The sequence below is a fragment of the Macaca mulatta genome, chromosome 7 (assembly GCF_049350105.2).
Source record: "Macaca mulatta isolate MMU2019108-1 chromosome 7, T2T-MMU8v2.0, whole genome shotgun sequence".
Taxonomy (NCBI): domain Eukaryota; kingdom Metazoa; phylum Chordata; class Mammalia; order Primates; family Cercopithecidae; genus Macaca; species Macaca mulatta.
In genome coordinates this window covers 44453799-44479253 of record NC_133412.1, presented here as the reverse complement: position 1 = coordinate 44479253, position 25455 = coordinate 44453799, and the positions used below count along the sequence as shown (strand labels likewise).

General features: G+C 49.0%; 1 long non-coding RNA gene across 1 annotated transcript; it reads left to right on the top strand.

Moving 5' to 3' along the window:
* Nucleotides 1-886: 886 nt before the first annotated feature.
* On the top strand, nt 887-25455 carry LOC114679259 (uncharacterized). Its single transcript, XR_003730968.2, has 3 exons — nt 887-1062; nt 14771-15021; nt 25166-25455. It is a non-coding gene; the product is annotated as an uncharacterized LOC114679259 (long non-coding RNA).

Genomic DNA, 25455 nt, shown 5'->3' with positions numbered 1-25455 from the left:
GAAGTCCAGACACCTGGCTTTGGCCCTAGAAATAAGTCAAGGAGGCTTTGGTTTTTATGATCACTCCCTTGAATTCGGCATGAAGGTATTCAGCCAGGAGGAGCAGCGGAGAATGCCAAAGTCTTTTTCTCCTGCTCTCTGAGGCCCAGCTGGCTTTTCCAGGCCCTTTCCCCTGGAAGGCAGGGCAAGGGTTAGACAACTTCCTAGAAAGGACACCGTGAGACATCCTCCAGAGCCTCTGCCTCACACCTGGTTCTCATTGCTCATTTTCCACGACAGATCTTTCTGGTTGCCCAATGTGTCAGCATATCTAAGCCCAGGGGAGTCAGGGAGGCTCAGAAACAGACCTTAGCCTCAAAGACCTTATAGGTGATGGCAGTGTCACTTGAACATAAGTGACCACAGGGAGGTGGGACTGGCTGAATACTCTACCAGAGGCTAAGTGAAAGGGTTAAGGAAGTCCACGTGCACAGGCCATTTCCAAGTGGGGTGGTCAGGGAAGCCTTCCTGGAGGAGGTGGCACTGAGGTAGGAGGACCTAGAGGGGGGTTGAGGAGAGGGAGTGGAAGTACAGCCCCCATAGTAGGAACAGCCTGAGCAGGAGCACTAAGGCCTGCGAGTGTCTGTCACTTTTGTTACTATGGTTAAGGCAGAGTCTGGGTCCTCACTGTTTCCAGCAAGTTCTCTGTAAGAGTGCATGGTTAGTGAGGGATCCTGGGGAGGAGGGAGACATGGACTTTCTAGAGAGAAGAAAGGAGCTATGTTCCCTCATTGGCCTCAGTCTTTCTCTTCCCTCTCTTCATACCCCTTAGAAGTGCAGACATTGCAAAGCCCATCCCCCTTCACAACTAACGCCACCCCTCTGATGGCTGCATCCCTCCCTAGGAAGAAAGAACTCCAGTGGCTGCCAAGAGCCCCTGCCAGATGCTCCTCCCCATCACCCTGGCATCTTGTGCATAGTAGGTCTCGGGAAATGCCTCCATCATGACTGCTATTGGAAAGGAAGGCAAGTCTCCTGTTTCTTGCCCAGCGTGCTGGCTGTGAGTCACCTGGAGTTTCCTAGGTGAGTAAGTCGGAAGGTTGAGGGAGGGGCAGGAACAGGCATGTGGAAAGAGAAAAAAAAAAGCACTAATATTTCAGAGGAAGGAGTGGGCACCCCCTGTTATGGAGAATTCATGAAGTTGTCAAGCAGGTGGTAGCATTGACTAAGATGACCTTTAAGATGGAGAAGGTTTTAAGAAGCAGATACGAGGAATGGTGGTGAGAGCAGGCACCCCCAGGCACAGGGAACAGCATGGGCAAAGGCCCAGGGGTGGGATGGGGATAGTGTGGGCCACATACAGGAACAAATGGATGTGCCCTTTGGCTGAAAGCTGAGATGGGTAAAGAGGAATCTTGGCATTGAGTTTGGAGATGAAGAGAAAGGCCAGAGCATGGCCACTCTGCAGTGGGACTCTCTTGGGAAGGGCATGGAGAGCCTTTGGAAGTTCTTTTATTTATTTATTTGTTTTACTTTAAGTTCTGGGATACATGTGCAGAACTTGCAGGTTTGTTACATAGGCATGCATGTGCCATGGTGGTTTGCTGCACCCATCAACCCGTCATCTAGGTTTTAAGCCCCTCATGCATTTGGTATTTGTCCTAATGCTCTCCCTCCCCTTACCCGCCACCCCCTGACAGGCCCCAGTACATGATGTTCCCCTCCCTGTGGAAGTTCTTGAGCAGACAATGTTAGGAAGGGTAAACAGGCAACAGTTTCCACAATGCACTAGAGCCCAGAAAGGAGATCACCAAGGGGTCCCATGCAAGAGGTAACAAGATACTGAGCTACCACTGTGTGGAAAGGAGCAAAGAAGGATGAGACAGGACTTACCAACAGGCCATCCCACAGAAACACAGGACTTCTAGTCCATCTTCCTGTTTTTCCATTGGGAAGACCAGTAAGAATTGCCCAAGGTCACCCAGCTGATTAGGTAGTTGACGTCTACTACACCTAGGATGGCAGTCCTTAATCGATTGGTAGTGGCTGCCTGAAGGGTTCTATTGAGATGTTCTGAGGCCTCATCCCAGATGAACTGGAAGGAGTGGCATGATTGATTAATGATGTCTGCCACTAGCAAAGGAATTGCGGAATGGCTTGAGCTCCACCTGTTTGTTGTCTCTGCCTGGGTAAGCCTCTCTGTGCCCCAGGGTGAATATTTCTGTCTTCCCCAGCTTATAAAATACTTGCAGGGATCAACGAGATCATGTGTACAAAAATGTTTGAAGACTAGCAAGGCTGCCTAAGTAGGAGGGGTTATGCATGCCTGTGTTAGCCACCTTGATCCTGGTGCCAGAAAAAGCACACAGCCCCCCAACATCCTCAACAGCTTTTACCCACCAAATGTCCCCAGTATATTGACTTGGTTGTTGACTAAGGAAGGTATAGTCACAGGTGGCTGCCCGGGGGCTGAGACTGGGGAGCAGATGGAGGCCTGACATATTTTAACAACTGCGGATTGAGGGCTCCGTGAGTCACCCAGCTCCTTGGCACATGAAATTGAGGGCAAGGCCACTTTCATGATCAGAAAGAGCCTGACACTGTGAGAAGGTGCAGCCAGTGAGCTGCTTCTGCCCCATATTGTTCGACTCCAGCCTTCGGGCCACCATGGGCTTCACTCTGTCCCCTGAACACCACGGCATCAGGTTAGCCACAGGCAGGACTCCTATCCATACCTGTGGGTCGTGTCTCCTTACCTGCTTCCAGAACAGTGGATCCTGAGGGCTGGGGAAGACCTTTCCAGTGGGCTCGGATCCACAGGGATTTTCTTTCCACGGGGGTTTTTGTAGGGAGATGACTTGGTGAAGCAGAGACTAGATTCAGACTCACAGGACCCAGAGCGTGACCCCAACTCTGCTACCCACCGGCTGTGGGACCTTCAGCAAGTCACCTAACCTCTGTGCCTGTGTTTTCTTATCTCTGAAATGGGGATAAAATGATCTGCTCTGCTCAGCTCCGTGGGAAGTGTGAGATTTAACTCTCTGAAATCAACTTGCATTCTCAAAGAACTGCCATGTTTTGAAAGGTCTGTCATACCCATTTTCATATTTGAGTCTCACAGGGCTCCTGTGAGGTACACAGGGCAAGCGTGTGTATGATCTTCATTTTACAGAAGAGGAAATTGAGGCCTAGGGTCAAACTGCCAGTTAACGGTGACGCTGGGCCTAATTTCAGGTGCCTGTGCCCAGTCTGTTGGGTGAGGGAGTGGTGGGGACACCCTGTCTGAGAGCTCCAGTCAGGTGTTGAAAAGCCAGAAAGGGGACCGCCACTCAGCCAGGTCTCTGCCACTGCCTTTCTGCTGTGGGGATGGGGCAAGCTTGCAGTCCCTATAATCTCCCCTGTGCTGTCACATACCCTCTCTTCCCGTCACACGCCTTTCCCCGCCCATCAATCGACTCAGTGAGAGTCTCTCTTCCTCGGAGAGGCAGTTGCACAGTACCCATTGGTTGAGCCCAGCCTGGAGTTGGGAGCAGAATAAGTGTGTATTTATTTGTCCCTGAGGGGCCCCTCTGGACCCCCTAGGTGTCCTTTGACTCTTGTGTCTGGATGTGGAACATCTGCCTGAGTCACATAGTCTCTGCCTCTCAGGTCTCCTGGAGCCACCAAAAAGATCCCATTTCTTGAATACCCACATAGTGCCAGGCAGAGCCCTGTGCGGGTTCACATAGGCCACCACTCGCTCCTTACAGCTCCACGAGGTGTATCAGTGAAGGAAGCTAAGTTATCCTCCAGCAACCTCTCATTTCCATGGCCTCTACCAGGTTTGTCTCTCACTTATGACTTTTGAAGGCTGGTAGGGACTTCTGTTCCATGTCCTCTTTGTTCTGACTCTGCAACCCAGACTGGCAGAGCAGCTGCCATCAGAAACACGGCTGGTCCCCATGGCAGAGAAAGGGCTTGGAGGGCCTTGCATCAGTGATGACACGAGCCAGCCCGGAAATGACATACATCATTTTTGCTCAAAAGCCATTGGCCAAAATGAGTCTCATGCAATCACTCAGGTGCTGAGAAACACGAGCAGGGGAAGAACAGCATTAATTATTCCCATCTTATATTTGTGGGCATGGCAGTTGGAAGCCTGCCCAAGGGCACACAAGGGAGTAGCCACACTGGGACCTAATGCAGTCATGGTTGCCCCAAAGCTGAGCCCATTCTTTGGCACCATCCTGACCCTGAAGAAGGCTGCCCAGGGCTCAGGAGCAGCCTGGGGATGGTTCTAGGGTCTCCAGGGATAGGATGAGGTCAGCAGGCCTTTGGGATGGATGTCCTAGCTAGGGCCACTTTAATTTGTGGTATGTTAAAGGAATGATTAAATGAGAAAGTGTTTCCAGGTAGGGTGGTCAAGGAAACCTTCCTAGAGGAGGTGGCACTGAGCTGGGAGGACCCTTCTTGGATAAATCCTTTGTAGAAAGGACACCTCTGTTCAACAAAGAGGTACCAAGTTTCTCTATTTAGCCAAAGCCTCACAGTCCAGCTGAGCAGCTGGGATGAACACAAATGGCAATCAAAAAGTCAGTCTGAAAGTCACCAAGAACACACACTGGGGAAAGAACACCCTCTTCAAGAAATGGTGCTGGGAAAACTGGATAGCCATATGCAAGAGAAGGAAACTAGGCCCTTACCTCACCATACACAAAAATCAAATCAAAATGGATTAAAGACTTAGATGTAAGACCCGCAACCACAAAACTACTAGAATAATAAAACATGAAAGAAATGCTTTAGGACATTGGTCCAGGCAGAGATTGTATGAGTAAGATTTCAAAAGCACAGGCAACAAAACCAAAAATTGACAAGAGGGACTATATCAAACAAAAAAGCTTCTGTAGAGCAAACGAAATAATCCACAGTGAAGAGACAACCTGTAGAATGGGAGAAAACATTTGAAAACTATTCATCCAATAAGGGACTCATATACCAAATACACAAGACACTCAAACAACACAACGGCAAAAAACAATCTGATTTTAAAATGATCAGAGAACCTGCATAGATATTTCTCAAAAGAAGATAGGCGAATGGCCAAGAAGTATATGAAAATATGCTCAGCATCACTAATCCTCCGGGAAATGTAAATCAAAACCACGATGAGATATTACTTCACCAAGTTAGACTGACTATCATGCTAAAAAAAGACAAAAAATAATAATACGGGCAAGGATGTGGAGAAAAGGGAACTCTTAGACACTGTTGGTGGGAATGTAAATTAGTAAAGCCACAATGGAGAACAGTATGGAGCTTCCTCAAAAACCTACAAATAGAACTACCATATGATCCAGCAATCTCACTAGTGGGCATTTATCCAAAGGAAAATAAATCAGTATATTGAAGAGATATCTGCACCCTCATGTTTATTGGATTGAAGCACTTTTCGCCATAGCAAAGATACGGGATCAACCTAAATGTCCATAGACAGATACATGGATAAATGTAGTACACACAATGGAATATATTGAACTACAAAAGAATGGAATCCTGTCCGTTGCAGCAGCATGGATTAACCTGGAGGACATTACATTATGTGAAATAAGTCATGCATGGAAAAATAAATACTGCAACTTCTCATTCACATGTGGGAGTTTAAAAATGAGCTGGTAGAAGTCAAGAGTAGAATTGTGGTTACCAGAGGCTGGGAACAGTAGAGGAGAGGTTGGTTAATGGATATGAAGTTACAACTACTAGAGAGGAATACCTTCTAGGGTTCTGTAGCACTGTAGGGTGAATACAGTTAACAATAATTTAATGTATATTTTCAAAAAACTAGAAGAGAGGATTTTGAATGTTCACAACACAAAGACTAAATGTTTAAAGTGATACATATGCTAATTACTCTGATTTGATCATTACACATTGAATATATGTATTGAAATATTCTGTATCCCATAGATATGTACAGTTATTATGTGTCAAGTAAAAATAAAAGGAAAAAAATTTTTACAAGAGTCAGTCTGTCCTTAGGACTAGAAAAGTAGATGATTGGACAATGACATCTACTTTTGCTGCCTCTCAGAACTCACTAGAAAAACAGTAAATAGTGGCTTAAAATATATCTATATATCTGTAAAGATTGGGAAGCAGAAGAAACAACAGCAACAAAATATTGGAAGATGGAAAGCAGATGGGCCACTGTATATGAAACCCAAGAAAATTGAATACTTACCCAGTAGTGGGAAAAGCAAGAGTCAACCAGGCTTACATTCAGAATTTTTAGAAGGTCCAGAAACTGGAGGCTCCAGATGCCTCTGGAAGTGGAAATGAAGAGGGGCTAAATAAGGGAACTGACTGAAAGTCTGTTTAAGAAAAAGACAGACCTCAGATTCTCTCTCTACCTCTAAATAAATTGATGTCTACAGCTAGCTCTCTCACTCCCCGCAAAGATTGGAGGTTATTTTCTTTAAGGGGTAATATAGGAGGATCTCTTGACAGATGGGTACCAGCAAAAGTTGAGGGCAGAGGTCCCATATCACCTGCTGGAGAATTAAGTGAGTGTATCGTGTTGGTGCTGACATCACCTCCGTCCTAGCCCTCCACCCCTAATCTCTACCCAAGCCCTGGCAGCCAGGCTTCTCCTTTCAGTCAGGAGACTGGAATAGTCCTTCCTGAAGAATCTGAGCACCTCAAAAAGTCGGGGATGCTGACATTAGGAGCTCCCCAACTAAGTGACCTGGCAGATCTCCTTACAGGGGCACCTGCAGTTGACAACCCACTTCTAGCTAGCTGACTCGTTCCTCATCATCACACATGAGCCCACAGCCAGAGATTCACAGGCAGCTGAAGAGAGCCTCTAACACGAAAGATTGCTGTGTATCTACCAAACAAACAAAAAAGCAATTTGGAGGAGTAAGACTCTGCAAGGGAAGAAATTGCAAAATAAACAAAGAAAACTTGTCATTACTCCAGAAATATATGAGATGTGCTATGAGAAAAATCTTCAACAAATTAAACTTAACAGAGGTCAACTGAGCAAGGAACAATTCATGAATCAGGCAGCCCTGGAACCAGAATAGGTTTAGAGAGACTCCAGCATCGTCTTTTGGTCGAAGAAGATTTATGGACAGAAAAAGGAAAGTGATATACAAACGAAATGAGATACAGAAACAGTTGGATTGGTTACAGCTTGGCATTTGCCTTATATAAACATGGTTTGAACAGTTGGCCATCTTTAATTGACCAAAACTTGGTGATTGGCACAAGAGTAGGTTATAGACTGTTTACACATCCAATTAGGCTGCAGTTTACTATGAACAGAGAAACCCGTAGGTCAAACTTAAAATATGTAAGAAGATGCCTTTAAGATACACTTAACAGATGAGATTATAATCATGAAACAAGAACGGGATCCTATAAACAAATTATAAAAATAACTCTTCCTTTTCACTTTCTCTCTTCCTTTCAATGGTCCATTAGGTGGAGCAGCACAAAGTGGGTGTGCTCTTGGAGGGGGGCGGTCTGGGGTGGTCCAGTGTCTGAGTCCATGTTTTGTTGCTTTAACAGAATACCTGAGACTGGGTAATTCATAATGAATGAAAATTTATTTGACTCATGGTTCTGGAAGCTGGGAGATCTGAAATCAAGGGTGTGCATCTGGTAAGGGGTTTCTTGCCTTGATATAATATGGTGGGAGGCAGCACATGGGTGAGAGAGCACTCAAGAAAGAGAAGGAAGGGGGCTGAGCTCATTTTGATGAGGATGCCGCTCCTATGATAATAAACCCAATCCCATGATAACACTACTCCATTCACGACAACGGAGCCCTCATGGCCTCATAACCTCTTAAGGATCTCACATCTTAACGCCGTTGCATTGGGGATTAACCATATAATTCTGCTCCTGGCCTCCAAAATTCATGTCCTCACATACAAAATTCATTCCATCACAATGGCCCCAAAAGTCCAAAGTCTCATCTAAATCAGATATGGGTAATACTCAAGACGTGATGAATCCTGAAACAAGTTCCTCTCCAGCTGTGAGCCTATGAGATTAGACAAGTTATGTGCTTTGAAAATACGACTGTAGGACAGACATAGGATACACATTTCCATTCCAAATGGGAGAAATAGGCAAGAAAAGAGAGGTATCTGGTCCCAAATAAGCCCACAACCCAACAGGGCTCATGTTAAATCTTAAAGTGGAAAATAATCTTGGACTCCGTATCCCACCTTCTGAGCATACTGGAGTAGGGTTGGGCAGCTCCACTCCTACGCTTTGCTGGGCTCAGCCTACAATGCGGCTCTATGGATTGGAGTCTCATGCCTGCATCCTTCCTGGGAATGTGGTGCACACTGGTAGCTCCATCATTCTGGGGTCTCAGGAGTGGTTCCACCCTCATGGCTCCAGGAGGCATTGCACCAGTGGGACTTTCTGTGGCGGCTGTGGCAGCTCTGCCCCTGTGGCAGGTTTCTATCTAGGCCCTCAGGTTATCACATGACATCTTCTGAAATCTAGATGGAGGCCACTGTGGCCCCACAGCTCATGCACTCCATATCTCTGCAGAGTCAGCATGATGTGGTTGCTTCCAAGGATTACTGTGCCTTTCAGAGCTGCAGCACGAGCTGCCACTGGGCCTGGGTGAGTCATTGCCGGGACAGCCAAGGGGCACTGCACCAGAATACAAGGAGCAGAGCCCTGAGGCAGCCCTGGGCAGCAAGTGCAGAGGTCCCACAGGCGCCTCTCTGGATACTTCGGCGTCTAGGTCTGAGCTTCCCTTGAAGATCTCTGAAATGCCTTGTAGACCGGGACTCCCTGGAGAAATGGCTGATTCAGAACTGGGGCAGAGAAAGTGCAAGATGAATGTGGAGCATCTTGTGGGGCCAGAAAGCAAGGAAGCACTCACAGAATGATGGGGACATGTCAAAAGGGCACAGACACCACCCCAAAGGGGCTCCCATTGGTAGCACCAAAATATGTAATGTCGGTAACAGGTTATAATCCATTGAGTAAAATAAGAAACAATGAGTCCATATTCACATGAACAAATAAAGGAGTAAATTGAACAGGACAGTTACATGGCATCAAAGGGCCTCCCACAAAAATACATACCAATTACAAAGAGCAAAAGAATAAGTCGCAGGGAGAAGTCTGGCAGATGCCACCCTCATCGAGTGATCAGAATGGACATCAACAGGAATGGAACAGATGGAAACCCTGCCCCGCCTGTGGGCTGCAGCAAGGAGACAGCATCACAGAACCACCCTGCGGAATTCCCGCCAGAGATGCAGGACCCGAATCTAGTCATGAGAAACATCAGACAACCCCAAACTGAGGGACATCCCATAATAGTGCGGTGGTGGGAACGCCAAGGAAATGCCAAGGAGCTGTTGTAAACGGAAGCCGACTGGGGACTTGACAACTACAAGAAGCATGATTCTGACCTGCATTCTTTGCTACAAAGAACATCATGGGGAAAATGGCAAAACAGTGCAGCGGCTGGAGATTACGTGGCAGTGATGCTTCACTGTTTCTTTGCTGATTTTGATGCCTACAGCAAGGTTAGTTAGAAGATGACTTTGTTTACAGGAAACAGGCACTAAAGTATTTGGTGGCCAGGCGTGGTGGCTCACGCCTGTAATCCCAGCACTTTGGGGTCAGGAGTTCGAGACCAAAACATCATCTCTACTAAAAATACAAAAATTAGCCAGGCGTGGTGGTGTGCACCTGTAATCCCAGCTACTTGGGAGGCTGAGGCAGGAGAATTACTCGAACCTAGGAGGCGGAGGTTGCAGTGAGCAGGGATCGTGCACTCCAGCCTAGGCGACAAAGCAAGACTCCATCTAAAAAAAAAAAAAAAAGAAAAGAAAAGAAAAGAAAAGAATTTGGTGAACCTGGGGAGTGATTTCAGCAAGTTACTCTTAATGGTTGGGGGACAGGGGGAGAATTACTTGTACTATACGTGCAACTTTTCTGCATGTATGACATTGTTTCAAAAAGAAAAATAATTAAAACTTAACAGGTAACAAAAAGTGAACGGGCCTTTGCTTTAGCTTTGGGAGAACGTGTCGAGACATGTTTCTTTGTTGGTGCGAGGGCGCCCTCTTGTGCTTATTAAGGCACAATGCAGCACGCTGCCCCAAGTGGGGTCTGACACTGGGTTCCTCCTCTACAGGTGTAGATGTCCTCAGAGGTCATCTCATCCAACCCCTTGTCTCTGGCCAGGGTTTCTCCTCACCTGATCATAAAGATACCTGTGTCTTCAACCTCCAGAGTTCCAGAATCCCTTTCTGGCCCTGCCGCTGAGAACTGCCCTGGTAGGTTCTCTGGACATGAAGTAAGCTGTGAGCCAGTGTGATGAGGGCCTGGGCCAGCCACAAGGGCTTTAGAGGACGGAGCCCGGCGGGAGGGCTCCTAACCTCTGCCCAGCCTTGGGCACATCACCTCCTTGCTCGTAACTTCAGTTTCTTCATTTCTACATTGGAAACCATGAAACTTGCCCAGACTTTCATGGGAGCTAATGAGAGAAAAAAAAATGGGCCCCAGTTTCCAGTTAATGGGTGACCACATGTCCAAGCCGCCTGGGGAAAGCCTGATTTACATCTGCTGCCCGGCGTAATTACTACTGACCCCTCGTTCTCGCTCACAAGTGTCTCTGTTTGGAAAATACATCATCTGGTCACCCTACCAAGTATAGATGATATCCCGGGTGAATGATAAATCACACAGTCACCCTGCCACCTGTGGACTCACTTCCTAATGGATTTTTCAATGGTTTATTCCCACCCATTCCGCTCTGGACATGACCCTTGTCAGAGCAATGAATGCAAACTCATGTTAGTGCCGCCATTGACAAATCACAGAGTGAGTCCCGTCTGCGAGGGGAGTTATATCCACCTTTGGGGGCTGGGCATTTGGTGGCCAGCTAGCAGAGCAGCAGCTCTTTCTCTGGAATTCCAGCATCCTGGGCAGGCAGCTGGGCCCCAGGGGCCTGAGTGTGTAGGTTACAAAGTGAATTGTTGAAAAGGATATTTAAGATCATAGTTTAGTTTTGTGATGGAGGAAAATGAAAGCAGCATCTCAGTCCCTCTTTCTGGAAAGGGGAATCCAAGCCTTTGAGTGCTAGGGTGGGGCAGAGGTGGGTGAGGGGTGAGCAAGGGTGACAGTGTTTGTGTATTTTGGGTGCTGCCACCAGATTTGGTCATCCTGGGATGGATCTGGTTTTCCTGGGGTGGGGGCAGGCCTGGGAGGATAGGGTGCATTTAAGATCAGGGAGAGGGTGACAAGGTACCTGGAAGAAGATGGTAGCTCTGGATGTTCTGCTGAGAGAGGAGATGAGGAGGCTGTGAGTTCCTGAGATGGGGTCCTGTGCCTGCTCCCCAGTGCAGGCAGGGCCTTGTTGGGCTGGCGGTGGGGATCAGGGGACTGGACAGGGGTCTTTGGTGGCTCTGTACACAGCCAGCAGAGTGGAACATCTCAGTAGCTGGCTCCATGAAGCAGGGGCCAGAGGACAAAGAACAGGTCCTGCAGCAGACATTTGCAGAGGAAGGGGCAGCATCAATGTCAATGTCACAGCCTGGGCTGTGGGCCCGGCCCTACCCCATGTCCTGGGACACCAAGTCCATGCACAGCTTCTTGTAGGATTGAAGAAGGGGTGGAGATATAGGATGCTGCAGAAATGCTCTAGAAATTGGCCCTTGTGGGCCAGGCGTGGTGGCTCACACCTGTAATCCTAGCACTTTGGGAGGCTGAGGCAGGCAGATCACTTGAGGTCAGGAGTTCGAGATCAGCCTGGCCAATATGGTGAAACCCCGTCTCTACTGAAAATACAAAAATTAGCTGGGTATGGTGGTGGGTGCCTGTAATCCCAGCTACTGAGGGGGCTGAGGCAGGAGAATCTCTTGAACCTGGGAGGCGGAGGTTGCACTGAGCCAAGATCGTGCCACTCCAGCCTGGGCCACAGAGAGAGACTCGTCTCCAAAAAAAAAAAAAAAAGAAGAAGAAGAAAGAAATTAATTGGCTCTTGTAAAGGGGATATGGGAGGCATGGGGATACAGATGAGCCAGATTTAGAAAACTGAAGGACTGGGATGTTTCTTAGACCCAAGTGTGAAGAAGGTTTCAGACCAGCTGCAGGAACTCAGTGAGTTCCTCTGAGAGTGACCAGGCTCTCAGGGAGCTGGGCTAGGGGTGCAGCAGAGACTTGGAGTTCAAGTTTCATTTTTTTCGTTATTATTTTTTAAATGTACATTCATGCGCGAAGGGCATATGTTCTAGAAAACAGGTAATATGAGTGTTTCTTTGACAGGAGGTCATTGTGAAGTGTGCCACTGAGTGGGGCGCCTTCCATGGCCAGGTGCTTTAGGACATGATCTCAAACCCTCACATCCACTCTGTAGACAGAGACAATTACCCTCATTTTTCAGATGGGGAAACTGAGGCTCCATGGGGGGCCATGACCCTGCTGAGCTCTTACAGGCAGGTAAGCGATGGGGCTGGGATTTGTCTGTCTGTGTTGTGGCCACTACGCCGTACAACCTGCCTGCACAGTCGTAGGGTGCTCATTCGCTGGGCCTCTTTGGGTTTCAGGCCCTGGCCTTTGGAGCTGTGGAGGGAGAGCTCGTGAGGAGGCCTGGAAGACTGTGACCCTGTAGAGGCACCTGGTGGTGGCCTGGGGGTCGCTGATGGGCGGCAGGGTCAGCAGTCAGAAACAGGAGCTCTTTAGTGCCTAGGCAGGGACAAGCCAGGGCCCCGGGACACCTCTGTGCCTGTCCCTGGCCTGGCCCCAAGCCCTGCACTTCACTTCCACCTTGCAAATCTTGCCAACTTGAACCCTACAGAGAAGGGGGTTCTGGGAAAAGCAGTTCTGAACCTCAGGGGACAGCAAAGGCGCCAAGTGACACCCTGGCCCAGCGCAGTGCCCCTAGGGCCTGGCCTTGCCGCTCCGGGTGCCGAGTCCTCCTTGGTAAGAGAAGATCCTTCGCCAGTCCTGGCCTCCTTGGGAGACTCCACAAATGCGTGTGTTCAGGGAGCCTGGCAGCTGCTTTGTGCTCAATGCACGTCACTGAGTCCAAATAGAAGGTCTTATGTTAAAACATAACTTACAGAGAACGCGTGGTGACGCTGTGGGCTGGAAGAGCTTCGTATCAAGGTAGCAGCTGCGTCTGCAGGCTCCTCAGTGTCCTGAGGGAACCATCAGGCCTCTCAGGGCAGCTGGGAGCTCTGGGGGATGCTGCAGTTGGGAAGACGGCTTGGCAGCGGCCCCTGCCCCTGACACCCACTGGACATGGACACAGACCAGGGTCCCCTGCCCAGCCTGGAGCCAGGTAGTGTGGCTCAGCACTGCGGCCTCGCCGTGGGCCCTGGGCTCCTACATTTTAAAGGGAAAGAAGATGGAGGGAGGGAGACAGGACAGGGAGGTGGGGAGCCGTTTCCATCCCTCTCTGATTTCCTCTCCCCATCCTCCCCTCTCCTCTCTGACCAGCCTAAGGGGCCCTCAGTGCTGTACAGGTTACAGAGTCCCTCTTTTCTCCCTATGGCCCCTGCTCTGGCATTAAGATGTGGGGATGAGAGAGGGAGAGCAGGGCCCTTTCCCTGCCCGGTGGAGCTGGCCCTGCTGGGGGTTCAGGCGCCTGCCTCTAGAGCAGGCTCTGGTAGCCTGGGCAGTTGCTTTCAGAGAGGGCTCTGTGCAATGGCCCCATGCTTTCTCTTCCTGCAGGGAAGCACCACCAGAAGGAAGCCTGGCCTGGGGATCCCGGAATGAAGGCAGACTCCATCACCCCTTCTCACGCCAATCCCTACCTGCCCCCAAACACCCCCTCAACTTTCCCCACAGAATTAGCCAATTAGAAAAAGCTTCTCTTCCCAGCGGCTGTAGAGAGGCAGCCCCAAATGGGGTGGGCTGTGCTGGGACAAGGGACAAAGATGCTCGTCTGAGTCCAGCCCCTGATGTGGGTGGCTGTGAACCTTTGGGTGAGTTTCTTTCTAAGCTTTGGACCTGAGTTTCTGCCTGTGATGAGCAAGCTTGCCCCTGCCTCCCCAGCCCATAGGCAGGATGGGTGGGAAGTGAGTTCAGCCCCCAGCACAGTGCCAGGTGCATGGTAGGCATGCAATAAAGTATAATGTTGGATTTTCTTCCCCCCCCCGCCCGGAGACAGAGTCTTCCTCTTTCGCCCAGGCTGGAGTGCAGTGGCACAATCTCAGCTTACTGCAACCTCCACCTCCTGGGTTCAAGCGATTCTCCTCCCTCAGCCTCCTGAGTAGCTGGGATTACAGGCGTGCACCTCCACTCCCGGCTAATTTTTGTATTTTCAGTAGAGACAGGGTTTCACCATGCTGTCCAGGCTGCTCTCGAACTCTTGACCTCATGATCCACCCGCCTGGGCCTCCCAAAGTGCTGGGATTACAGGCTTGAGCCACCGTGCCTGGCCTTTTTTTTTTTTTTTTTTGTTTTTAGACAGAGTATCACTCTGTTGCCCAGGCTGGAGTGCAGTGGCATGATTGTAACTCACTGCAGCCTCCAACCCCTGACTTCAAGCAATCCTCCTACCTCAGCCTTCCAAAGCTCTGGAATTACAGATGTGAGCCACTGTGCCCGGCCTACATGTATTGTTTTTCGTTTACTTGTTTGTTTGGGATGTGGTCTCGCTCTGTCACCCAGGCTGGAATGCAGTGATGCGATCTTGGCTCACTGCAGCCTTGACCTCCCAGGCTCAAGCGATCCTCCTACTTCAGCCTCACCAAGTAGCTGGAACTACAGGCTCATGCCACCATGCCTGGCTAATTTTTTGTTGTTGTTATTGTAGAGATGGAGTTTCGCCAGGTTGCCCATGCTGGTCTTGAACTCCTGGACTCAAGTGATCCACCTGTCTTGGCCTCCCAAAGTGCTGGGATTATAGGCTATATATTGCTCAAGAAAGAAAAAGCACTAATGGCTGAGGTTAGAGAGAGCTTGCTGAGGAAGAGGGAACATAAATGGGAAATACTGGCCTGGTAAAGTGGTGTGGCCAAAGGACAGCATGGAGCAGAGTCAGGATAAACTGCTCTGGGTGAAGAGGTGAGTCTGGGAGCTTTGGAGCGGGTGTATGGAGAGTGAGCTATTGACCTGTTTCCAACACTAAGTCCCCTTTGAGTGGTCCCACCTCTGTGATGACATCTCCATCCCCTTAGCTCTGCAGGCCAGAAACCCAGGAGGCGGCTTTAGTACTTCCCCTCATCCCATATCCAATTCATCTGCAAGCCTTGCTGAGTTTGCTTCCTAAAAACCTCTTGCATGTGGTCATTACTCACGCCTTGGCAAGTCATAAGAACAGGAGAGGGATGGGCATGAAGGCTGGGTAGCCAGAGGGGTGGACTCCCGTGGTCCCGAGCCCTTGCTGTATTTGTGCAACACACCCTGGTGTGTGGCCCGGGACGGAACAGAGCCCCACTTTGCTGTGCCGAGGATGCGGGCATCTGATCTAAGCTTGCCCCTTTGCTTCTTCCAAGCTGGAGGTGGATTGTAAGTGAGTGATGAGAAGAAGTAAGGCAGTTCTGTGCTCATCCTCGCAGCAAGGCCCAAGGCCAGTGGTGGCCACCTCACCAGGTAATCCCTGCAGTGTGGATCCAGCTGGGGACGGAACGCCTGGCTTCCCTCACCCCTGTTCATTTCCTATGCTTGAGTCTCCCACCTTCGCATCAGCCCTGAGCACTGCTTAAGAGCCTTTCGATGTGTTCCCTGTTTAATACATGGTTGGTTTCTGTTAGTGTCTGGCTGCAAAATGAGCTGCAATCGAACCCAGGAGTTCAGAGACAAGGGGGATGGATCAGGATTTGGGTGGAGGACTTCTGGAAGGAGGTGGGACTTGAACAGAAGTTTAAAGGAAGGGAGAGGGCTTCCCAGGGGAAGGAAAATCTGCCCACAGTGAAAGGAAAGCTCGAACAGTGAGCAGCAATGAGGTGAGGGAGCGTTTCTGGGAATAGAAGGGAACTTTGGGGGCTCCCTAATTTATAGCCCCTTCCTGGTAGGACCAGCCCCGACTCTAAGTACCTATCACTGTCATTTCACTAAAATGAAAACTGCCTCAAGATTCATTTATGCATATGGCTTTCATTAGGAGGTATGATTAACTCGCTTCATTTGTTCATTCATCAGATTTAATTGGGTGTCTGCTTAGTGGCAGGTGCTGTGTTGGTCACTGGGGACACTGAGATGAATACATATAATCCTTGACCAATCCACAAATTCAGTTCAGAGGGACAGACAGGTACCATTGCAATGCAATGTGGCAAGGCTATGCTGGGGAATTACATAAGCTTTGGGGGTACAAAGGAGGCAGCAGGGACCTCTGCCTGAGATGAGCCAGAAAAGAACTTCAGAAAGTAGGTTTCAGTTCACACTAACATGTCAATGACTAATAAGGCATGAGATCTGTTCCTGAGACAGATGAGCAAGTTAATATTGGCCTCATTCACCTGGGGTCAGGATTGATAGACAGGTTTTGACAGCCGGGAGGGAAGCACGATAGTGCTGTAGTGAGAAGCATAAGCCTTAACACCAGAATACCTGGATTCAAGCCTCAGATCTGCTATATATATGCCATCTGACCCAAGCCAATGACTTAGCCTCTCCAAGCTTGTTTCCTTAACTGGAGCATAGGAATAAAAAGAGGATTTACCTCAGAGAATGTGGGGGCAGATGAAATAAGATGATACAAACAGGGTACCCAGCACACAGTTAACACTCAGTACATGTCAAATAAAAAGTCAAGCTCGCTCTGAAGAGGGGGGAGGGGAACTAAGAAGAACGAAAGGCCTCAAAAGTAAGGCTGAGAAAATAAAATGTAAATAATAGTAACCAATGAATATTGCATGTTGTCATCAATGCACGTGCAGATATGCTTTTCTCTTCATTTAATCTTCCTCACAACTCTGTGAAGGCAGTCTCATCATCTTCATTTTCAATTCCATGTGTTGCAACCGCTTCCTTTTATAGAGGAGAAAACTGAGGCTCAGAGGGGAAGCCATTTCCCCAAGGCCTCACACACAGCGTGAAGATGCAGTCTGGGTCTTCAGGCCACGCACCTGTGCTTTTGTTTGAGCCTCGTGATGTGGCTGCCTGGGAGGGCTGGAGGGGACCCTGGCCTGAGCCGAGGCTGGGAGGCTGCACTGGGCGCTGCACTGGGCGCTGCAGACTGATGAGGAGACAGCTGGCTGAAGTGGAGGCTCTGCACTGGGGAGCTCCCAGAAGGGTTCAGTAGCGATCCCTGAGGGAAGATAGACAAGTGGGCAGGGAGGCGAGGCAGACGCCTTACAAATGAAAATGCAGAAGCCAAATGTTGTAGCCTTTTTGGGGCAGAGGGCTGGCCTGCAGGGACTGGAGGCAGGGTCTGGTGGCAGAGCTCTGGGCTCCTGCACTGGGGGAATGTCCTCCCTGGGCCAGGCTTTTCCACGTATCTCCTCTTGCCCAAGTAGACATTATAATTCCTCCTCTGCCATTCAGAACACGGAGGTTCGGAGAAGTGCAACCACTGGCCCAAGGTCACAGAGAAAGAAAGCGGCAAACCATCACTCAAACCAGGGACTTCTGTCTCTGATGCTATGTTCCTTCCAAAACATGATCCTAGCAGCTAATGAGAATCGTTGATGACTGACTGGGAGACACAGACGGTGCCGAGTCCTTTACCTGGATTACTTGTAAACTGTAATGTCCCTCCCTCGTTTTATGTAGTAGGAACCTCAGGCTCAGAGAGGTTACGTGAGATGCCTGAAGCCACGCAGCATTACAACCCAGATTTTTCTTGACTCAGAAGCCCATACTCCTTCCTCTATAGCTTGTTTCCTGAAGTGTGTTCCATGGGATGCCCATTGGCATCCTGGCAGTGGAGGTGTTGGTGAACAAATATTTTGGGAAACATTGGGTTAGACAGTGATCTTCACGTTAAGGTTTCTCAGAACCTGTAATAACCTATTTTGTGACTCTCTGACAGTGGAAATTCATATACACAAACTGATTTGGTCCTTAGAACTCTTTTATCATTAAACATTGCATTTGTTAGAAATGATTTTGTTGAGTTGCAAAGAAAAGAATCACCTCCCTCAGTAGTGGCTAGGAACCTGTACAGAAATAAGCAGTCCAGGGCTGATGTGGTGGCTCAGACATGGCACTGGGAAACCAGACTCCTTCCAGTTTCCTGCTCTGCCCTCCTTAACATGTAGCTTTCATCCTGATGGTTGCAAAATGGTCTCAGCCCTTTCAGGCACCACAGCTACATTCCAGGCAGGAAGAAGGAGAAGGCAAGGTGCAAAGGTGAGTTTGAACCTTTATATCCTGGAATCATCCTCCAGCTGACTTCTGCTTACATCTCATTAGCCAAAAGTATCACATGATCACTCTAGCTGCAAAGGAGCCTGGGAATGCGAGTATTTCTAAGGAGCACATTATCAGTTGGATGGAATCAGAAGTCTATGGGTAAGAAAGAAGGGGAAGATGGATACCACAAAACCCCTCCTGGGATTAGTGTTCTATGAACCTAATTTGGAAAATGTTGCTCTATACTCAAGCACCACCTCCTCCCCTTTATTTTTCTGCCCAAAGTCAACTCACTCTCCAAGGCCTACAGATGGTCCCTCCTCTGCCAAGACTCTCAGATTTCCTTCACCTCCTAATCCATACCCCTTCCTCCTTGGCGGTTTATGCACTCCTTACCAGTACACTGTGGGTTGTGCAAGAGTGAGGAACACAGATGTCCATCTTCCCTATTTTGTTACCTATCTGCTGCTGGAGGGCAAGGACATATCTTAGTTGCATAGGTATCTACTGCGGGGCAAGTCCTGGCACAAAAGCCAATTAATTGTATGAATGGAGTGCAGAGGCAGAAAGTGGTTCAGAATGCCTTGCTTGGTTAATTGAAGGAAGCACCAATTTAGCCAGTATAAACAGAAAAGTAGACTCTTCAAGAAGGATCCAGAGGGCTTTGGGGAACACAGGGCCAGAACGTAGGCAGGGCTCAGGACAGGATGGGACAGTCTGAAAGAGCATTAGGATGCCAGGCAGCCTCTTTCCACATGGGTTATTTCATTCCTGTCTTAGAACCATAGGGCTGCTATAACAAAATACCATAAACTGGGGGGCTTATAAGCAACAGAGATCTATTCCTCATGGTTCTGGAGGCTGGGAAGTCCAAGACCAAGCTGCTGGCAGATTCAGTATCTGGTGATGGCCTGCTTTCTGGTTCAGAGATGGTGCCTTCTCACCGTGTCCTCACATGATGAAAGGGGCAAGGGTCTCTCTGGGGTCTCTTTTATAAGGGCACTAATCCAATTTATGAAGGCTCCACCCTCATGATCTAGCCACAGGCCCCACCTCCTAATACCATCACTTTGCGGGTGAGGGTTTCAACACATGAATTTAGGGGACAGGCAAATATTCAGACCAAAGCAGTTTTGCACTGTCTACAGCCCACTTTTCTCTGCATCTCTGTCTAGGAGGCAGGAAGAAGATGGTGGCCCCTCGGTTCCCAGTGTAAATCAGCTGCAGACCCAACTGACCCACTTGGTCCAATTCCTAAGGCCTGGGGAAAGACTCTGAGTAGCCCAGCTTGGATTGGGTATCACCACCTGTGTCTTCCCAGTGTGGGTCAATCAACTGAGTCCACCAGAGTGGGGTGGGGAGGAGATAGTAGGGCTTATGAAGTGCAGTGGGTGAGGGACAGTTAAAGCAGATACCCCAAGATGTGACTACCTCAACTTCGGATATTGTCATATAGCAGGGGTCAGCAGATGATGATCCATGGGCTAAATCTGGCCTGCCACCATTTTGGTAAATAAGGCTTTATTGGAGCACAGCTATGCCCATTCATTTATATATTGTCCATGGCTGCTTTCACACTGCAACAGTGGAGTTGAAGAGTTGTGACAAAGACCATGTAGCCTGCAAAGCCAGATATTTTTTTTATCTGGCCCTTCATAGAGCCTGTGTGCCAATGCCTGTATTATAGGGAAGAAGAATGTCTATCTAGGAGACAGGGGGCAAGGATCTTACGTTCAGATCTGTATCTCCAAAGGCCACGGCAGGGGAAGCTGGATGGATGGATGGACGGACAGACAGATGGACAGATGGATGGATGGATGGATGGATGAATTAGAAAGACAGAAGCTGGAGTCGCTGTGAGTTCTCAGACCACTTCCCTGGATTTTGAGCAGCGCAGAGGGATGGCTGGGGAAGGGTGTTTTTTCCTCCTCGTTCGCTCAGCCCCACATCTGCTCTTAATTGAGGCGTAGTGGTACAAGCCTGATTGGGAATAGCAGGGGCTGGGATGTGGTGAACATTAGGGAATAGTCACTTGGCGGGCTCCGGAGCTGCCAAAAATGAAAGTGTGCCGCTCGGCCAGATGTTCGCTCATTACCATCCGCTCTTCCTCAGAAACGTTTTAAGGGAACATTTGTTTGTTGAGGAAACACAGCTGTTCCCAGGGAAATGGGTTTCCCTCCTTTGGGCAGAGAAGTGGGGGAGGGGACTGTCGGGAGAGGGACACTGGGGACGCCGTGGGTGGGTGGCAGCGAAAGACTCTCTGTCCGGCCAAGGGCAGGGGTCTGTGTGGACCGCCCTTCCTGACGGACATCCATCCATCCTTTACAGGCTGTTAAGTCCTGGGGCTCGCATTGCAGCCTGACTTTCTCCACACTCGTGCGAAGGAGGGACTGCTAGCTGGGTTTCCCAGAGAAGGAATCAGAGGTGAAAGGTGAAGTGACTTGACCAAGGCCACAGGCTCATCAGTGGCTGAGCCCAGTCCTGCAGCTGGACTCTGGTCACTAAGACTCTGGCCCATGCACTGGCCCCTCATGCTCTGGTTTAGAATGGGGTGTGTCTCCTTTGGGTCTTGGCCTTAGAATCTCCACTTTCCAGCCTGCTTGCTCTTCTGTCTCTGCATTTCGCTTTTAATTTCCTGTATCTCGTTGTCTCTTCCTTCCCAACCCTGGGCTTCTGTGTTTTCCACTTGATTCTGCCTGCCTTCCACTCTGCCCTTCTCAGGGGACCGTGTCAGCATCTGTGGGTGTGCAACTCCGGCTAAGCAGGGCTCTTCCTCCATCTCCGTCTCCCTGTTTCTCTGACTCACCCCCTGTGTCCCTCTCCACTTCTGTCTTTCTTTGTGCCCAACCAGTGCCTGAAAACACCATCTCAGTGTCTGGGGCAGGATCTGTATGATTTTGCCTGCACTGGGGCAACTTACTTCTCTCTCTCACTGGCAAATATTTCTGGTTTTTTTTCCAGATTGTGCTTTTCAAGTTGTGTGTCATGACTACTTGTGGATCATGAAATCAATCAATAAATGCTAGGTTGTGACCAGTAATTAAAAAAAGGAAAAGAAAAATAGATAGAAAATATCCGAATGTGTTGTACATACTGTTTTGTGAATTATTTGTTTCAGTTATCTGTATGGACCTGGATTCCAATGTAAAATATTTGCACAATGAGATTTGGTTGAAAATGTTTGAAAACCATTGAGTAAAGGTGCTTTGGCCACAAGTAGCAGAAAAGTCTCACCCAAAAGGCCCCCAAAGAAGGAATTAATTATCACCATTACAAGAAGTCCAGGGCCCAAAAAGAAGGAATTAATTATCTCCACTACAAGAAGTCCGGGGGGCGGGACTGGTGAATCAGGGGCCAGACAACATCATCAGGGAGTCAAGTTATTTCCTGTTTTTTCCCTCGGCCCTCCTCAGTGAGCCAGTTTTCTGCCCTCATGGTCACAAGGTGGCTGCTGTGGCTCCATCCGCCCTGACAGGTCTAGGAGAGAAGAAGGAACTGTCTCCTCCCCAACACCCCTTTGTAAAAGCCAGGAAATCTTTCCTCTCACATTTCACTGACCAGGACATATGCCCATCCCTTAACTCATCACTGGCAAAGGAGGCAGGTTTACCATGAATAGCTTTCACTAACCAGAACGGAGCCCTTCCCACAGTGGGTGGCTGTGCAGAGGAGAGTCTGCAACAGAGGCCGGGGGCTTCTCTTGCCAAGGAGAAGATGGAGAAGCCTGTGGGCTGCGTTGCCACCATCTGCCCCAGCTTCTCACGTCCCTTCTGCCTGGGTGCCTGCCTCAGTGTCCCTTTAGTCCCTCTTTTGGTCTGTCTTGAGGGGAGGCCATGGCATGTGTGGGGTATCATTTAGGCTCTCTGTGTTCATTTCCTGTGGCTGCTGTAACAAATCGCCACAAACTGGGTGGCTTAAAGCACAGAAATGGATTCTCTCATGGTTCTGGAGGCTGGAAGCCCCAAATCAAGGCTGGCAGGGCTGGGATCCCTCTGAAGGCTCTAGAGGAGAATCCTTCCTTCACTCCCCCAGCTTCTGGTGGCCCTGGGCATCTTGGCTTGTGGCAGCATCACTCCTGTCTCTGTCTTCCCATGGTGTGAGCATGTGAGCCTGTGCGTGTGCGAGTATGAGCATGTGTGAGAGTGGGTGAGCCTGTTCATAAGTGTGTGTGTGAGCATGTGAGCCTGTGCATGTGTGTGAGCGTGAGCATGTGTGAGTGCATGCATGATTCTCAATTACATCTGAAAAGACCTTTTATTCCAAATAAACTCACATTCACACATTCCTGGATGTGGGAATATATTTGGGGGTCACCCTTCAACCAAGGCAGTAGGGCTGATGGGCTGTTAGAAAAACATCCCTGATCCCCCATGAGGGTTATAGGGCCCTATTGTTTCTATTCACTGTGAACCTCTTAGACCACACTTGGTAGCTTCTGCTGATGAGATGACTCACGGTGGACCCCTCCATCATTTACACTAATGAGATAATTCAGGATAAGGATGGGCTATGTCAGGAAAAGCAGTCATGGCATTAGAGAGCTGGGGCTTTGAGTCATAGCATATCAGCCTGACCTCTGGGGAGGGGAGGTGTGCTGGAGATTGAATTCCATCATATGGGCAGTGATTCCATCACTTACGGCTATGTGAAACTCCAGTAAAAACTCTGGACACTGAAGCTTGGGTGAGCTGCCCTGGTCGGCAGTCTTCTCAGTTGGTCACATTCAAAGCTGAGAGGGTGATGTGTCCCTCAGTGTGTGGTGGGTGCTTTGCATTTGAAATCCACTCATACCTTGCGTACATGTCTCTCTCTCTGGTTGGCTCTGATTTGTAACCTTCTGCTATAATAACACTATAATGGCCAAAAAGACAAATGCTGTAGGATTCCACTTATATGAGGCACCGAGAGGGTCAAATTTATAGACACTGAAACTGCTTGTTCCAGGGTGGTTGCCAGGAACTGGAAGGAGGGATGAGGAGGAATGGTTGTTTGATGGGTACAGAGTTTCGGTTTTGGAAGGTGACAAGCCTTCTGAAGATTGGTTGCACAACAATGCAAGTGTGCTTGGCACTGCTGAACTGGACACCTAAAAATGGCTAAGATGGTAAATTTTGTGCTGTGTGTATGTTACTACAATTTAAAAAATTATAATCTTAAATATAGTGCCTTTCTGAGTCCTGTGAGTCTTTCTAGCTAATGATCAAACCTGAGGGTAATCATGGGAACTCCTAAATTTGTAGCCAACTGGTTAGAGCGTGGGTGGCCTGCGGAACCTGTGAGCTTGCAGCTGATGTCTGGAGTGAGGACAGTCTTGCAGAGGACTGTGCCCATTACCTGTGAAGTGTGGCCGTGATCCACGTAGATAAGAAAAGGGGAGGAAGAAAGTGAGAGCTGACTTTGGCACCAAGTGGCCTTTGGAATCCCACCCAGCCCTGAGTTTCTGTCATTCCTTTACAAAGACCCCCCAGCTCCGGAGCCCTGCCCCCTGCCCACCACCACCTATCTGTTCCACTTACCAGTGCTGGGCTCCTTCCCCTTGATTCCCTTTTTAGGATGTGTGTGTGTATGAATGAGTGTGTGAGTGTGTGTGTGAGAGTGAGCATGAGTGTGTGAGTGAACATGAGTGTGTGTGAGTGGGAGCATGTGTGACCCTGTGTGTGTGTATGTGAGCATGTGTGTGACCATGTACATGAGTGTGCATGTGTGTGTGACCATGTGTATGAGTGTAAGTACATGTGTGTGAGCATGTGTGAATGTGTGCATGAGTGTGCATGTGTGAGTTTGTGTGTGAACATGTGTGAGCATATGTGTGTGAGAGCATTGTGTGTGTGCGAATGTGTGAGTTTGTGTGTGTGAGCATGTGTGAGCATATGCATGTGTGTAAGCATGTGTGAATGTCTGCATGAGTGTGCATGTGTGTGTGAGCATGTGAACACAGCCATGAGTTTGAAGCATGTGCATGAGTGCGATCGTGTGAGCGTGTGCATGAGTGTGCATGTGGGAGAGTGTGCGTGAACCTGTGCATAAGTGTGAGTGTGACCACATGCGAGCATGTGCATGAGTGTGTGTGAGAGCATGTGAGCCTGTGCATGTGTGTGAGAACATATGTGAACATGCGCTCGAGTCTGCATGTATGAGCGTGTGTGAGTGCATGTGTGAAGGTGTATGTGTGAGAGTGTGCGTGAGTGTGCATGTGTGAGTGCATTCTCTTCCCATCAGGACTGTGAGCTCCTCTAGGCCTAGAACCAGACTTTCTACCTTTCTGTTACTTGCATCACCAAAGTGTTTCCTGATGAACGGATCCAGACTTCTCTCTCTTCCCAGCCTGAAGGGCTGCCTCTTTGGTGGGCACTTACTGCCCTGCTTCTATGGTAAGAGTTTGTTGCTTTGAGTTTGTGCTGGATTGCTCTTTGGAGTCCTTGTAGACAACAGGAAGGAAGAGAGTTGTTCAGCTACAATCCAGCACAGTGACTAACAAAGCAAACAAAACGCTGCCTGGCTGCAACCCGAGCTGGCCACCCCCACCTGTGGTCCTGAGGCCACGAGGAGGGATCAGACCCTCCTTCCCTAGGATGACCTCGCAGCCCCTGGGGATGCGAACTGTTTAATTAGAACACCTTCAGTCGGAAACGCTCCTCCGTTTATAGGGAAAACAGCAACAGGCTTTTAAGGACATGCCATAAGTTTTACAGTTATTGGATTTTTCAACTTGTTTACAAAAGCAATATTGTTAAATGGCCAATGGCCAGGCCCAGTTGTTTTTCCTCCTGTGCCTTCTGACGACAGGAAAGCATATTATCTCCCCCCAGCCAGCTCCCGGGAGGTGTGTGCAACTGCATTCCATTTTGCTATCTGTTTAATTATCCATTCAGCCCGGCTTACACTAAAGCTCTTTCTCGTTTGTTCACAGCCAGATTTGCTCTGGAATGCAGCAAAAAGCTCCTTCCCGCTTTCTCAGCCCCTGCAGCAGCTCCTGCTTCACTCCAAGAAAATGCCAGCCCCCTAAGAACCTGTCCCTTTGCAACAGTGGATCCAAAAGCTGACCCAAGAGACCTTGAACTTAACACCTCTGTGTCATGGGCTCCTTCTTAATAATAGAAAGAAGATTGCTTTAGAAGGCTGGTTTGCAAACTAGTCTGCTGGGCACTAGAAGCCTTGGGAAGATTTGAAAAATAAATCTTATTGGCCTCACCATTTCAC